The 15412-nt window shown below is 40.0% G+C and overlaps 1 protein-coding gene across 3 annotated transcripts in view; it reads right to left on the bottom strand.

The window, feature by feature from the left end:
- FGGY (FGGY carbohydrate kinase domain containing) overlaps positions 1-14743 on the bottom strand; it is a 442861-nt gene extending 428118 nt beyond the window's left edge. The window contains exon 1 of one of the 3 annotated variants that reach the window (XM_033225064.1): positions 14626-14743. The gene's annotated coding sequence lies outside the window, so the exon portion shown is untranslated. Of the gene's footprint in view, positions 1-14353; positions 14535-14625 lie in introns of those variants that run through there. The other 2 variants (XM_033225066.1, XM_033225061.1) reach the window with 2 other exon arrangements.
- Positions 14744-15412: the final 669 nt, after the last annotated feature.

Below are 15412 nucleotides of genomic sequence, written 5' to 3'. Positions count from 1 at the left end.
AAAAAAGTTCAGGTTTGTTATCAGCCAGAGCTGAACTCTTTCTACCATCCCTGAAATGACTTGGCTTTCCACACTAACCAAGCTGCCTATGTCCTGGGCACACACAGAATGAAGTTTCAAATCTGTTTATCCTGTAAAGCCTTCTCAGATGATCATTAGAAATGTCTTCTCCATGATCCAGTTAATACAGACTACCTGATGTCACGATAAATCCTACTGTGGAAAACATTAGATATTAACTGAAAATGCTCTGCCCCCTACCTTCCTTGTATGAGTACAATGCATTGCAATGTAGTAGTCAGTGGAATTACTGGGTTGTGGAGAAGAGGATTATGAATATATAAAATAGTCAAATATCTTTTAAAATAAAAAGACCATAAAAAAATTTTCTTCCTCTGCAGAGTTCTAGCAGCATTATGAGCAAGCCTTCTATGTGGCTTGTGGCTGAAGCACCATGCTCCTCTTTGGAGCAGTCTCCCTCCCAAGCAGGGGACCCCATTTAAATAGGAACACACACTGAGGAGAGAAGGACGATGGAGAGAGGGTCCACCCAACAAGTGGATCAACAGAGTCAGTCCATCTTCTACAAACCCAATGGACACCCCAAGTTCCCTAAATGCAGACATTTAAATGTGATAGTGTCTTATTCCTGTGCCAGGACCCTGGAGACAGAAAGGGAGATAGCGGTGGGGAGGTGGGGGGGACTCATTTCCTAATTCTAAACGCAGAATTATTTCATTTTAATCCCTAATATGCCAATTACAAAACTAGGCCCATAATGGGGAAATGATACGCAAATTTAGTGATTTCTTCTTACATAGATTCTTCCTTTTGAAATGTGAATTCCTGACCTCTCTTTGAGTTCTGAATAATTTAAACTTATACATACAGTTTCTCCCCTCATTGCTTTCTTCTTCAAGAGGTTTCTGTTGATTTGCTGACATAATTAACTATGAAATGATTTTCTACAGAACCAGACTCTCAAAGCAATGCTATTATCATTAGCATATTGGCCAAAATCCATAGTTTTTCCCAGAAAGTCACTCAAATTAAAACAACAAAAGAACCCACCAATGTTACTGACTGCTGCAAGATCTCAGCAAATTCAAGAGGAGCTGAGGACAGTATCAGGTAAAGCAACAAAATCCATTCTCCATGTGATCATGCAAAATTCCCTCCTCAGAGACAATGCCAAGCCACAGATGGGTTGAAGTCTTCGGCCCCTTCTTATGTTTACCTGTTTATGAAGACTGGTCTGGTAGCTTTTTTTTTTCTCACTCTGTCACCCATGCTGGAGTGCAGTAGTGCAACTCCATTCACTGTAGCCTCTGCCTCTCGGGTTTCAAGCAATTCTCTTGCCTCAGACTCCCAACTAGCTGGGATTGCAGGCACATACCACCACACCCAGCTAATTTGTTTTTGTATTTTTAGTAGAGACAGGGTTTTGCCATGTTGCCCAGAATGGTCTCGAACTCCTGGCCTTAAGTGATCTGCCCATCGTGGCCTTCCAAAGTGCTGGGATTACAGACATGAGTCACCATGCTTGGCCCTGGTCTTGTAGCTTTAAGGCCGAAGGTGAAAGGCCTAAAGAATGAATTATTTGAAGATTAAACATTAGACTTGACCATTCCACAAACATGTCTCTGTCAAAAGTACCACTAGCTAAAGTACAAGCTTAAACAGCACCAATGCTTCTTCTGCCTGAAATAAAGCCCAGTATCTTTATTTGTCCCACAAGGACCTCTAAGCTCAGGCCCCTGCCTGCCTCTCTTACCTTAGCTCCCGGCCTCTCTCCCTAACTTCAACCTTCATACATCAGTGCTACAAAACTACTAGAAACTATTCGAAGGAAGGCTTGGTGCTTTTATTCATACTGTTCCCTCTACCTATAATGCAAAGAATACAAACTTACAGTTCACAGAAAAATAAATACATAGGAATCTTTCAACTCACAAATAGTGTAGGAATATAAATCAAAACAACACTAAGATCTAATTTTACATCTAACAAATAGGAAATTGAAAATTTTGATAATACTCACTTGGCAAAAGTGTGGAGAAACAGGCAGTTTCATACACTTTTCGTAGAAAAGTGATTCCACCTCTGATAGAATAATTTAGTATTATATGTCCACTTTTAAAATCAAGTCTTTTACCCAACAGTTTAACTTCTAAGAATTTATCATCTAAGAATTTATGGCCGGGCGCGGTGGCTCAAGCCTGTAATCCCAGCACTTTGGGAGGCCGAGACGGGCGGATCACGAGGTCAGGAGATCGAGACCATCCTGGCTAATACGGTGAAACCCTGTCTCTACTTAAAAATACAAAAAACTAGCCGGGCGACGAGGCGGGCGCCTGTAGTCCCAGCTACTGGGGAGGCTGAGGCAGGAGAATGGCGTAAACCCGGGAGGCGGAGCTTGCAGTGAGCTGAGATCCGGCCACTGCACTCCAGCCTGGGTGGCAGAGCAAGACTCCGTCTCAAAAAAAAAAAAAAAAAAAAAGAATTTATGCACTGGCTCACCAAAAAGATACACAAAAACATCCACCACAACCTTTTTATGTAAATGCAAGAACATATCCACGAACACCCTAGAAGGAAATTAATGATTATTAATAGGGGACTTTCCAAAATTGATACATCAGTAGTTGTTAAAAAGCATGAGAAAAAAAGAAAGCTGCTAATTATATATTACTAACTAAAAAAGCAAGTTCTTAGATGGTACAGTATGACCCCACTGGTATTATTTTTTAATAAAGAATAGAGCAAAAGCTCTATTTTCTTCATGCAATACAGTGGTTCTCAAAGTTTTATTTTCTCAAATTTTAACAGGGCCATTGGTGGTCTCTAGAAGAGTAGCAGCATTAGTATCACCAGGGAACTTGGTAGAAATTCAAAGTCAGGCCCCCTTCCAGCTCCAATGACTCAGAAACACTGCAGTGGGGTTCAGCAGTCTGTGCTTTAAAAAGGCCTCCAGGTGATCCTGATGGATGCTAGAGTTTGAGAACCACTGTACTGTATAAAGACCTATCATAAAAGATTTCAGGAAAGACACACAAAACCTGCTTACTGCAATGACATCCAGCAAAAAGAAATACAGTGGAGGTTTCGAGGCCATTTACCTTTCCCTCTCTGGGCTGTCGGAATGTTCTCAATGAGCAGCCATTACAGTAATAGGAAGGAAGACCTTCTCTGTATTCAGCTGAACTGTGCTTTGTATAGCTTCTACCCTCTAGTCCTAATTTTTATCCCAAAGGATCATCCAAACTGCCTTTTTCACCCTTATACATGGGCTACCCTTTCAAATGTTTTAAGATGACTCTGATGACCTCCTATAAGGTCTTCTTTTCTCCATGCTATACATTTGCAGTTCCTGTAACTTTCCTCCATGACATGCAGAAAAGAGAAGCAGCAGCATTAAGAGAAATAAAAGAAAAAGAGAAGCAGCAGCATTAAGAGGCACTAACCATATTTAATTAGAATGATCTTCAGTTACCCATGTTTCCACATGACACTGCATGGAGATGAGATAAGCTGGGCTAGCTGCACATGGTAAGCACATTGCAAGTATTCCTTTTCCCTCTACCTTTCTGGAGGCCCCCTGGATACAACACATGCTGGGACATATCACTGGCCCATCCAGCCCAGCATCCAAACTCTGACAAGGATAAGTTGTTCTTGATAGGAACAAACTATCTATGACACTAACATAAAAAATAATCTGCTCTTTAAGGGAGAAGGCAAAGGGAGCTGGGGCATCTTCACAAACTGTCTTTGAAGGGGAACTCAGAGGTAATCCTTGTCAAATACACTATTCTTCCCTTAAGGGTTCACTAGAATTAGTGTTATTTGTGTTTTATCAATATGTACCTTCACATGAATCCAAATGTTTCTTAGACATACTTATATTTTGAGCCAACCCTCATCTTACATCAATAAATTTCTTATGAACATTTACTCTGTGCAAGATGTGATGCCAGTGACTTATTAGATAGCCTTGCTAATCTTTTCTGCAACTTTTAGATGGGAAACCAAGGTTCTGAGCAGTTAGGTCACCTGCCAGGGTCAAAGAGTCAGTGAATAACAGAGAAGGATTTCAACTCTATGTTCTTTCTACTATGTCACATGACAGTTTTTTAAAGATCCTGAAAATAGCCTTATTCAAATATCAAAGCTGCCACATAATTCTACAATCCCAACATTTGGTTAACTAGATTGAGTTTGATCTGTCTAAGTCACTCTTTATTTATTTATTTATTTATTTATTTATTTATTTACTTTTGAGACAGGGTCTCACTCTACCACCCAGGCTGGAGTGCAGTGATGCAATTATAGCTCACTGTAGCCTCAGCCTCCTGGGCTCAAGCGATTCTCCCACCTCAGCCTCACGAGTAGCTGGGACTACAGGTATGCACCATCATGACACAATAATTTTAAATTTTTTTATAGAAACGGGGTTTTGCCATGTTGACCAGGCTCGTCTCGAATTCCTGGGCTCAAGCTATCCTCCCACCTCAGCCTCCCAAAGTTCTGAGATTACAGGCATGAGCCACCATGCTTGGCCTCATTCTTCATTTTAAAGACTTTTGTCTTCTTCTCAATTTTTGTCTTGCAATATCCAGTCAGTAACCGAGTCCTTTCTTAATCTCTCTCCCATAGCCTGTTCAGCAGAATCCAAGCTACTCAGCTCTCCAGCCTAGTCTGCAAAGGATTTCAGTATAGCTCAGCCCCAAATCTAGATAGTTAAGGGACTGGTAATATATTTAGCCTGAACAATTTTTATTTGGTTTTCCTATCCTTCCTAAACCCACTCTATACACGTCACTGTATATTCCTCCCTGACTACATATCCATTCTCCAGCTTCTCTCCCCGCTATCTGTCCTGGGGACAATAGTCTGAATCTCCAAGACTCTCTAATCCTCTGTCTTTTAGTTGGGTTTCAGCAATGGAGAGCTCTAGCTGAAGCCTCAAAGGAAGGAGGAGAGTAAGGTCAGGCCTCCTTTCCCATAGAGTTGGCCCGGGCCAGCTGCTTCTCTTGGGCCAGAATAACTCTCCAGGCAGCCTTCTCCGCACAATTTCTCCTTTTGGGTTCTGGTAACCAGTCCTTCCCTCACGCTTTTGGGTCTAAGGATGTAACAGTCTTCTTGTTCAGGCATTCAGGCTGCCCTCACTTTACTCAATAGTTCTTTTATTGAAAATTATCCTAATTTAGGTATATCTTATGTGTTTCCCTCTGATATACTTCCTTCACCATGCTCTTAGCACCCTGAAGTGGTAAAAGTTCCCCTTTATTACTGGTACCCGAGTACCTCAAAAATCCCTTCCTCATATCTTCGAGTAGTCCTTTCTTTACATTTTCCTCAAAAATTCTAGTTGAATGCTTCCAATTTCAGCCAAGATGTAGTAACAGGAATCATATTCACCTCCCAGCTTAAAACAATGGGGGAAAAAATCGAAAACGAAGATTCTCATGACATTGGACATGAGGCAACAGAGTAATAACACAGAGATGGGAAAAAATGAAATAAGTCCTTCAATGGTTCAAGTTTAATCCCTGGGAAATGTCTGCAGATGGTGGCACAAGAAGGACAAACAAAGACCAAGCCCAGCAGTCTCCCTGAGTTGAGGAGACAGCGCCGAAAGTCTGTGGCGAACAAAAAGGCTAGAATCTTGGGCAAGAGAGGAGAGAGCTGCAGAGAAGAATTCCAGAGAGTTGCAAAGGTACTCCTCAAGTATTCAGGAGAGTACTAATCATCCATACTAATGCATCCATATGTGAAAACAATCTGAGGCAGAAGCACCAAAAAGGATTGGAGTGAACAAATCAGTGGGCTTCACATAAGGTCAAGAAGAGTTCTATTCATAACAGCCAGAGTAGAAAGCCCCATAACTCACAGGGAATTGGGTAGAGTATAAATTCTACCAAACATTTAAAGAATTAATACAATTCTTCTTGAACTCTTACAAAAAATTAAAGAGGAAGAAATACTTCCAAACTCATTTTATGAGGCCAACATTACCATTACCCTTAAACTAAAGCTAGACAAGGACATTATGAGAAAAGATAATTACAGGCTAATATCCACAATGAACACAGATGCAAAAATCCCCAATAAAATACTAGCAAACCAAATTCAACAGCACATTAAAAAGATCATTCACCATAATCAAGTAAGTAACTATCCTTGTAATGCAAGGATGACTCAACATATGCAAATCAATAAATGTGATACACTACATTCACAGAACAAAGGATAAAAATACTATATCTCAATAGATTCTGCAAAAACATTTGACAAAATTCAACATACTTTCACAATAAAAACTATCAACAAATTAGATATAGAAGGAATCCACCTCACATTATACAGACCATATATGACAAGCCCAAAGCCAATATGATACTCAACATTAAAAAGCTGAAAGCTTTTCCTTTAAGATCAGGAACAAGAGAGAATGCCCACTCTTACCACTATTACTCAGCACAGTATTGGAAGTCCTAGCTAGAGCAACTACACAAGAAAAATAAATGAAAGGCATCCAAATTGGAAAGGAAGGCATAAAATTGTCTGTTTACAGATGACATGATGTTATATGTAGAAAACCACCCAAAGACTCAAAAAAAAGAAAAAACACTGCTAGAACTAATAAATTAATTCGATACAGCTGCAGAATACAAAATCAACATACAAAAATCAGCTGCACTTCTATTCACTAACAATGAACTATGCCAAAAAGAAACTAACAATCCCACTTAGAAGGGCATCAAAAAGGAAAATAGGACAAAACTTACCAAGGAGGTGAAAGATCTGTCTATTGAAAACTATAAACCTATGATGAAAGAAACTGAAGAAGACACAAATAAACGGAAAGAAATCCACGTTCATGGATTGGTAGAAATAATATTGCTAAAATAACCATACTACCCAAAGTGATCTGCAGATTCAAAGTAATTCCTATCAAAATACCACTGGCATTTTTCAAAAAAAATAGAGAAAAACAATCCTAAAATTCATATGGAACCATAAAAAACTCCAAATAGCTAAAGCAATCTTGGGAATGAAGAACAAAGCTGGAGACATCACACTTTCCAATTTCAAATTATATTACAAAGTCATAATAATCATAACAATATGGCGCTTGAATAAAAAGAGACATATACACTAATGGAACCAATAGAAAACCCAGAAATAAACTACTCATATACAATCAACTACTCTTTGACAAAAGCAACAAAAATACACAATGGGGAAAGGGAAGTCTCTTCAATAAATGGTGTTGGAAAAACTGGATAGTCATGTGAAAGAATGAAATTGAACCCTTATACTATACACAAAAATCAACTCAAAATGGATTACAGATGTAAACCTAAGACCTGAAACCTTAAAACTCATAGAAGAAAATAGACAAAAAACTCCTCGACATTGATCTTGGCAATGATTTTTTGGATATGACATCAAAACCACGGGCAATAAAAGCAAAAATAAACAAGTGAGGCTACATCAAAGTTTCTGCACAGTAAAGGAAACAATCGAGAACATGAAAAAGCAACCTCTAAAAGAGAAAATATTTACAAATCATATATCCCAATAAGGGCTTAAAATCCAAAATATATTTTTAAAATGTATACAACTCAAAATAAGTAACTTGATTTCTTTTAATGGGCAAAGAACTTGAATAGACATTTTCCCAAAGATGACATACAAATGCCTAATAGGTATATGAAAACATGCTCACCCATGACTAATCATCAGCAAAGTGTAAATCAAAAGCACAATGAGAAATCACTTAACACCTATTATGATAGCTATTATCAAAAGTCAAAGAATAAGTATTGATGAGAATATGGAGAAAAGGGAATTGTTGTACACTGTTGGTGGGAATGTAAATTGGTGCAGCCATTATGGCAAACAGTACAGAAGTTCCTCAAAATAATAAAAATAGAACTACCATATGATACAGTAATCTTACTTCTGGATATATATCCCAAAGAAAAATCACTACTTGGTGTTATAGCTGTACTCCCATGTTCATTGCAGCATTACTCACAATAACTAAGATATGAAAACAACTTTAATGTCCATAGATGGGTGAATGGATAATGAAAATGTCACATATATATATGCAATGGAATATTATTCTGCCTCAAAAAAGATTCCTGCCGTTTGCCAAAACACGGATGAACTTGGAATACAACATGCTAAGTGAAATAAGCCAAGAACAGAAAGAAACACTGCATGATATCCCTTATATGTAGAATCTAAAAAAGTCAGCTCATAAAAACAGAGAGGAGAATGGCAGTTACCAGGGATTGAGGAAATGGGGAGATGTTCAGCAAAGAATACAAACTTTCAGTTATTAGAAAAATTTCTGGAGATCTAATGTACAACATAGTGCTTACAGTTGATAATTCACTGTATACTTTAAATGTGCTAAGAGAGTAAATCTTAAGTGTTCTCACCACACACAAAAAGAGTACCTACCTACATGAGGTGATGGATATAATTAGCTTGATTGTGGTAATCATTTCATAACATATATCAAATTGCGTTGCACATCTTGAGTATGTACAATTTTTACTCGTCAATGATACCTCAATAAAGCTGGGAGGGAAAGGAAATGGAAAACCCGAACAGTCCTATATGTATGTCATCAAATGACTTTGCGTTTAGCCTCCTGCCCCCAAAAGAACAACTCCATGCTCTGATGGCTTCACTAGTGAAACCTACTAAACAGGGTTTTTTTTTTTGGCATTGTGAATGGATTTTTTAAAACTTATTTAATAAGATTCGGTTAAACTTTCAACAAGCTGAATAAAGTTCAATTTTATTTAAATACTTTAGATTTGCATTTTTTATATTAATACATTATTTTTTTCTAATCCTCCTTCCTCCTACCCCCAACCCTCAAGTAGATCTCAGTGTCTGTTGTTCCCCTCTTTGTGTCCATTTCTTTTCATTGTTTAGCTCTCGCTTGTGAGAACATGCAGTATTTTTGGTTTTCTGTTTCTGTGTTAGCTGGCTCAGGATAATGTTCTCCAGCTCGCTCCATACATGCTGCTGTAAAGGACATGATCTTGTTCTTTTTGTGGCTGGATAGTATTCCATGGTGTATATGTACCACATTTTCTTTATCCAATCTACCACTGACGGGCATTTACATTGATTCCATGTCTTTGCTATTGTGAAGTGTTGCAATAACCTTTAAGAAACAAAAATACCAATTCTACATAATCTCTTTCAGAAAAAATCAAAATGGAAGAAATACTTCCTAATTCATTCTATGAGGCCAGATTTACTGAGAGATCGGGTATTTAGATCATATAAGAAAACTGTAGATCAATATCCATCATAAGGATGGATACAAAAATTCTTCAAACTTCAGCTAATAAAATCCAACAATATAAAAAAAGGATAATATGCCCTGACCAATAGGGTTTATCTCAGGAACACAAGATTTAACGCTGGAAAAAAAAAAAATCTATAAATGTAATTCAACACATTAAGAATCTTTTTTAAAAATACGAATGATCAGCCGGGCGCAGTGGCTCACACCTGTAATCCCAGCACTTTGGGAGGCCGAGGCGAGCAGATGACCTAAGGTCAGAAGTTCAAGACCAGCCTGACCAACATGGAGAAACCCATCTCTACTGAAAAAAAAAAAAAATTGGCTGGGTGTGGTGGCGCATGCCTGTAATCCCAGCTGCTCGGGAAGCTGAGGCAAGAGAATCACTTGAACCCAGGAAGTGGAGGTTACAGTGAGCTGAGATCACACCATTGCACTCCATCCTGGGCAACAAGAGTGAAACTCTGTTTCAAAAAAAAAAAAAAAGATCACAACAGTCATAGGAAAAACAACAAAATTACAACATACCTTACTGAGAATTTAAAAAAATTCTCAGTAAGGTAGGAATACAATGAAACTTCCTAAACCTGATAAACCATATCTACAAAAGATATACAACTAGAATCATGCATCATACTTAATGACGAAAAAATGAATGCATCTCCCTCAGATCAGGAAGAAGGCAAGATGTCAGCTCTCATCAGTTCTATGTAAAGCAATGGTTCTGGCTAGTGGAATACAGCAAGGAAAATAAAAGGCAACCTCATTGGAAAGGAAGTAAAACTATATTTATAGATGACAGGATCACCTAAATAGAAAATCTGATGGCATCTACAAAAAAGCTCTTAGAAATAATAAGCACGTTAGCAAAATTTCAGGATACACAATCAATATACCAGTAGCAAGAAAACAATTGGAAATTAAATTTTTAAAATACATAAAATTTTAATATCATTTACAATATTATCAAAAAATAGGAAATACCTACAGATAATCCAACAAAGATGCGTAAGACCTATGTATTGAGAGCTACAAAATATTGCCTAGAGAAATAAGGAAGACTTAAATAAATGAACAGATATAACGCATTTCAAATGTCAATTCTCCCCCCAAATTAACGTATTCATTCAATACAATTCCAGTTAAGATCTAAATAGGCCTTTATTTTGAAATGGACAAAATGATTATAAAATTCATATGGAAATAAAACCTAGAATAATCAAAACAAAATTTAGAAAGAACAAAATTAAAGGACTTATACTAGCTGATTTCAGTACTTATTACAAAGCTATATTTATCAAGACTATGTGGTATTGGCATTAAAATAGATAAGAGATCAATTGAACAAAATAAAACACAAAATTGCCCCAATGTATACATGGTAAATTGATTTTTGAACAAAGGTGCAAAGGCAATTCAACGAAGATAGGCTTTTCAGCAAATGGTGCTGGAACCACTGGATAGCCATATGCAAAAAAAAACTTGATTCCATATTTCATGTCCCATACAAAAATTATCTTAAAATGATCACAGATTTAATATAAAACCAAAAATGACAAAACTTCTTTTAAAAATAGGAGGAATATTTGAAACCTTAGGTTAAGCAAAGATATCTTAGATAAAACACAAAAAACATGATCCATAAAAAATCAGATTGGTAACATTTATTTAACCAAAATTATAAATTAGACTTCATCAAAATGAATGCTGATTTCAAAAGACACTGTTAAGAGACAAGCATCAAAATAAGATAAAATATTTGCAAGTTACACGTGATAAAGAACTTACAATAAGAATAAAGAATTCTCAAAGCTCAATAAAAAGAAAATAAAAAGCTCATTTTTTAAAATGGGCAAAAGATTTAAGATATACTTTACCTTAGAGGGTATACAAAGAGGAATTAAAAAGGGTACAAGCAATCTTTGGGGTTATTAGGTATGTTCTTTTGATGGTCATGATGGTTTTCATAGATATATGTATATAACAAAACTTCTCCAATTAGCCACTCTCAATAGGTACAGTTTATTGGATGTCAATTATTCCTCACTAAAGCTGCTACAAAATAGCCCACTCAAGAACACCTACTGATGACTACATTCCGTCTTATCCCTACACTCAATCAGTAATTAATTTCCATTAGATATGAGCTCTAAATTTCTCTTCAAAGAATATGTCAGTATGTTCAATTATTTTCTACTTTTAAACTTAACTTCCTCATAAAGCAACCTTTTTCGATCCCCTGCTCCCCCCAGACTCACTGACTCATTCCGATTACCCGCTCATTCTCCACCCTGACTCATTCTGATTTCCTGCTCTGCTATAACCATTTTTCTCGCCAAAGCAGTCACCCCGTCACTCTCTTTAAATTAGCCAACTGTAACTAGTTTAGCCTGTGCAGTCTAACCCTAGCCAATAGGTGAACAACACAGCAGCAGGGGCCACATGCATCAGGAATAAGACCCCCTTCCCCTCCCTTGTCCAGGTGTGCGCTCACCATTGCTCCATCTGTGAGGGCACATCCTTCTATAGAAGTAAATTGCCTTGCTGAGAAGAAAAAAAGAAAATTTGATATTTAAGTGCTATTTCTTTTATGGCACCAAAACTTTATAACATTCCTAACCATTCTATTTTCCTAATCTCTCTCCATTCCCATAACTATACACCCTAACACCTCTCTCACCTATATTACAATTACCTCTATCCAGGCTTCACCAATCCAATTCATTGTCCAAACTGCAGCCAGAATTAATTTTCTATAACATAAACCTGACAGCATCACTGTTTGCCCTGGAGATATATTTCAAACCCCCCAAGATGATTCACCAGACCCTTCCTGATCTGGCCTTCACCCTCCCCAACCTCCTGTCGGGTGACTTTCCACCTCAGCCTTTCCTGCACAGCCATACTAATCAACCATGTGCCATGCTTCAGTAGTTCTGCACATGCTGTTCCTGGTTCATATAATCCCTTACCCTTTCTCCAGCCCACTGATACTTAGGCTTTGGAACTCAGCTCCAGTAGTCCCTCCCGGGAAGTCCTCCCCAATTGGCTTCCCCATGTTGAGCCATTTGCCCTTCTCTCAACTCCTGGGAGTCTTCTGCATACCTTTTCACTGTACTCATCTCACTATCACATCATCTCCCTCATCAAAGTGGACTGAAGCAAACTGGATGAAAGCTTAAAAGCAGAGACCAAGTCTTACTCATCTGCTCTTTCCCAGAGATACAACCATTCTGGGCCCAAAGTATGAGGACAAGATGAGTGAACAAATGACTACATGAAGAACTGATTTGGATGATCTCTTACACCACTTGGGTTGATTCTATGTCCCTCCATTATAAAAAGGTGGGCGGGTGAGAGAGTAAGTGATCTCTGTAGCACATTCTGGTAAAAGAATCATTTCAAATCCCCTTGGGAGTGGGGGTAGGGGGTTCCACTCTGGCTAGGAAATTAAGGGCAAGATTCATTACCTCAAATTGTTTTAAAAACCAGCTGGTAATTGACTGTGATTTAAACCATTTAAATCAATAAGTGAAAGGTTAGGTAAAGGGAACTATTTAAACTAATAAGTGAAAGGTTAGGGAAAGGGAACCAAATTTCAGGAAAAGACAAGGCCCACAGCAAAAACTAACACCGCCTGGAAGGCCCAGCCTCCTCCCAGTAAACTTCTTAATTTCATCCAGAAAGACACAGCTCTCCACCCTCTGGGGTTATGCCCTTCTCCCAGCACACATGTTTTGACTTCCAAATCCAGCCAGGCAGGCTCCCAACCTCTCTCCCCCTCAAAATGGATCTCCAGGCCCAGCTGACCCCCTCTGATCTGTTCCCCAAATCATCCTTAATAACAGTGATCTGGGCCTCCGACTAGGCGATCCTCCAAGAGCCAGGCCAGTGGCCATCAGGTCAAGAGCCAAGCATGAGGGCCCCATTAACAGGAGACTCCCAGAAGACCAAGCGGCAGTCATCTGGCTGGAAAATCCAGCAAGCAAGTTAAACAGGAAAAAAATCAGGACATACACGTGGTGGATCATAGGAAAAAAGAGGAAAAGCAAGCAAAAACTATACAATGTAAAACTCTATCAATTAAATAACAGCCACAAAATAAAAGACTCTCCCTTCTTTCATTATGATGTACAATTCAAAAGAATAAGCACCTCACCCCTCTTGGTCTCATACTTTAAAATTTAACCTAAGGATAACTGCTTTTCAGACTTTGGTCATGTCATGACTGACTTCAGGGAAGAAATTTGTGTTAAGATACAGAAGAGCTTTAGTGGAAAACAGCGCAAGATGAGGGAAATTCACCATTTTGCACCTTGTCAATTTTTTTTTTTTTTTGAGGCGGAGTCTCTCTCTGTCCCCCAGGCTGGAGTGCAGTGGCAAGATCTCAGCTCACTGCAAGCTTAGCCTCCTGGGTTCACGCCATTCTCCAGCCTCAGCCTCCCGAGTAGCTGGGACTAAAGGCGCCCACCACCACGCCCAGCTAATTTTTTGTATTTTTAGTAGAGACGGGGTTTCACTGTGTTAGCCAGGATGGTCTCGATTCTCCTGACCTCGTGATCCGCCCGTCTCCGCCTCCCAAAGTGCTGGGATTACAGGCGTGAGCCACCGCGCCCGGCCCCTTGTCAATCTTTAAATAAAAAGGAAACGGATAAAAACGGAAAGATATCCCTAGGCCTTTCTACTCAGGACAACTGTAAACAAATAGCATTATCTCATGTAAATTCAGCTGTGCCTCAAACATTATCACAAGTGCTGGAAGCGTTTAAAGCTACAAGCAACACTAGCCTAAAAATGCCTTCGGTAGCCAGACCTGAATTAAGGGCTCCTCAAATGCCGGGAAAATGCCCTACAAGGGTAAGCGGAGGAGAGAAAGAGAACTGAATATAGTTAAATGGGCACTGATCGGAGAGGAAGCAGTACGGGTTCCAGACACCTAACGGGCAGCCTTGGGGATACAGTCAAGGCCGACCCTTCCCTTCCCTTCCCTTGAGTGGCCGGACGCCTCACCCAGAAGAGGACACAGGGGACTCAACAACGTCTCGGGAGCAACGGCCCGCCGGGTGTGAGACTAAGCGGCCAGAGGAGGAGGAAAGGGAGGAGGAGGAAGGGGAGGAGGAGGAAGGGCAGGAGGAGGAAGGGAAGGAGGAGGAAGGGCAGGAGGAGGCAACCACTGCGGGAAAACGGAGGGAAGGGCCGGGCCGGGTTGGAGAAGCGCTAAGAGCCTGCGCGCCAGCAAAAGCCCCCGGCGCCCACGTGGGACTGAGAGGCGGGTCACTTACAGTACTTGTCCAATCTGAAATTACATTTTAGCTAGAGAGATTCTGCACGTAGCCGCGCCGAGCCCCACTGCGCCTGGGCAGGGCGGTCCCCGGGTCGGCTGCAGCCCCGCCTCGCGCGCGGCCCCTCAGCCGCCGGCGCGGCCCCTGTAAAGCGCGGCCTGATTGGCCCTTTGAACCGGTCGTGGGATTGGCCGGCACCTCAGCCGGCAGAGCTGGGCAGGGCGGGAGGAGCGCGGACCCAAGACCGGCTAGGCTGTGACTGCTCAGTCTGCGAGTTCCCGGCTCTGGGGACTCACCTTGCGGAGCTCACCTAGGAGGACTCTCCGCAGCCCCAGATGGGTGTGTGTGTTAGTTTACTAAACACCAGGACTGTTGTAGGCGAGTGTAAGAAATATTAAGAATATTGCATGGTTACAATTCTTGATTGCTTGCTTTGTGTGTGGTTCCTTACTCTTTACAGAAATGTTCTAACCCCGTGGCCAAGCCCCGTACTTCAACGTATGACATTCTGTAAATATGTAAAACAGATGCGTCCCTGCCTTTGAGAAGTTTTACAATTTAGTGGGTACTGGACACCGACCTCACTTAATTCTCACATGCCTTCCCTTTCTAATAATCTACATGTTATGTATCCCTGTTATACAGATGTGGGGAATTCGAAATTTTTAGCTCTTACTAGGACACACAGCTAGGAAGCAACCAAAGGGAGAATTCCAACCTGAGCTCCAGTCCGAGCTATTTTCATAAAAGGCACGATCCCAGACTGAGGGAGCTCGAGATTTGGGAG

This window comes from Trachypithecus francoisi, unplaced genomic scaffold (assembly GCF_009764315.1).
Source record: "Trachypithecus francoisi isolate TF-2019V2 unplaced genomic scaffold, Tfra_2.0 Lachesis_group12, whole genome shotgun sequence".
Taxonomy (NCBI): Eukaryota; Metazoa; Chordata; class Mammalia; order Primates; family Cercopithecidae; genus Trachypithecus; species Trachypithecus francoisi.
Note: the sequence above shows the minus strand (reverse complement) of the source record. Positions and strands in the feature narration are given on the sequence as shown.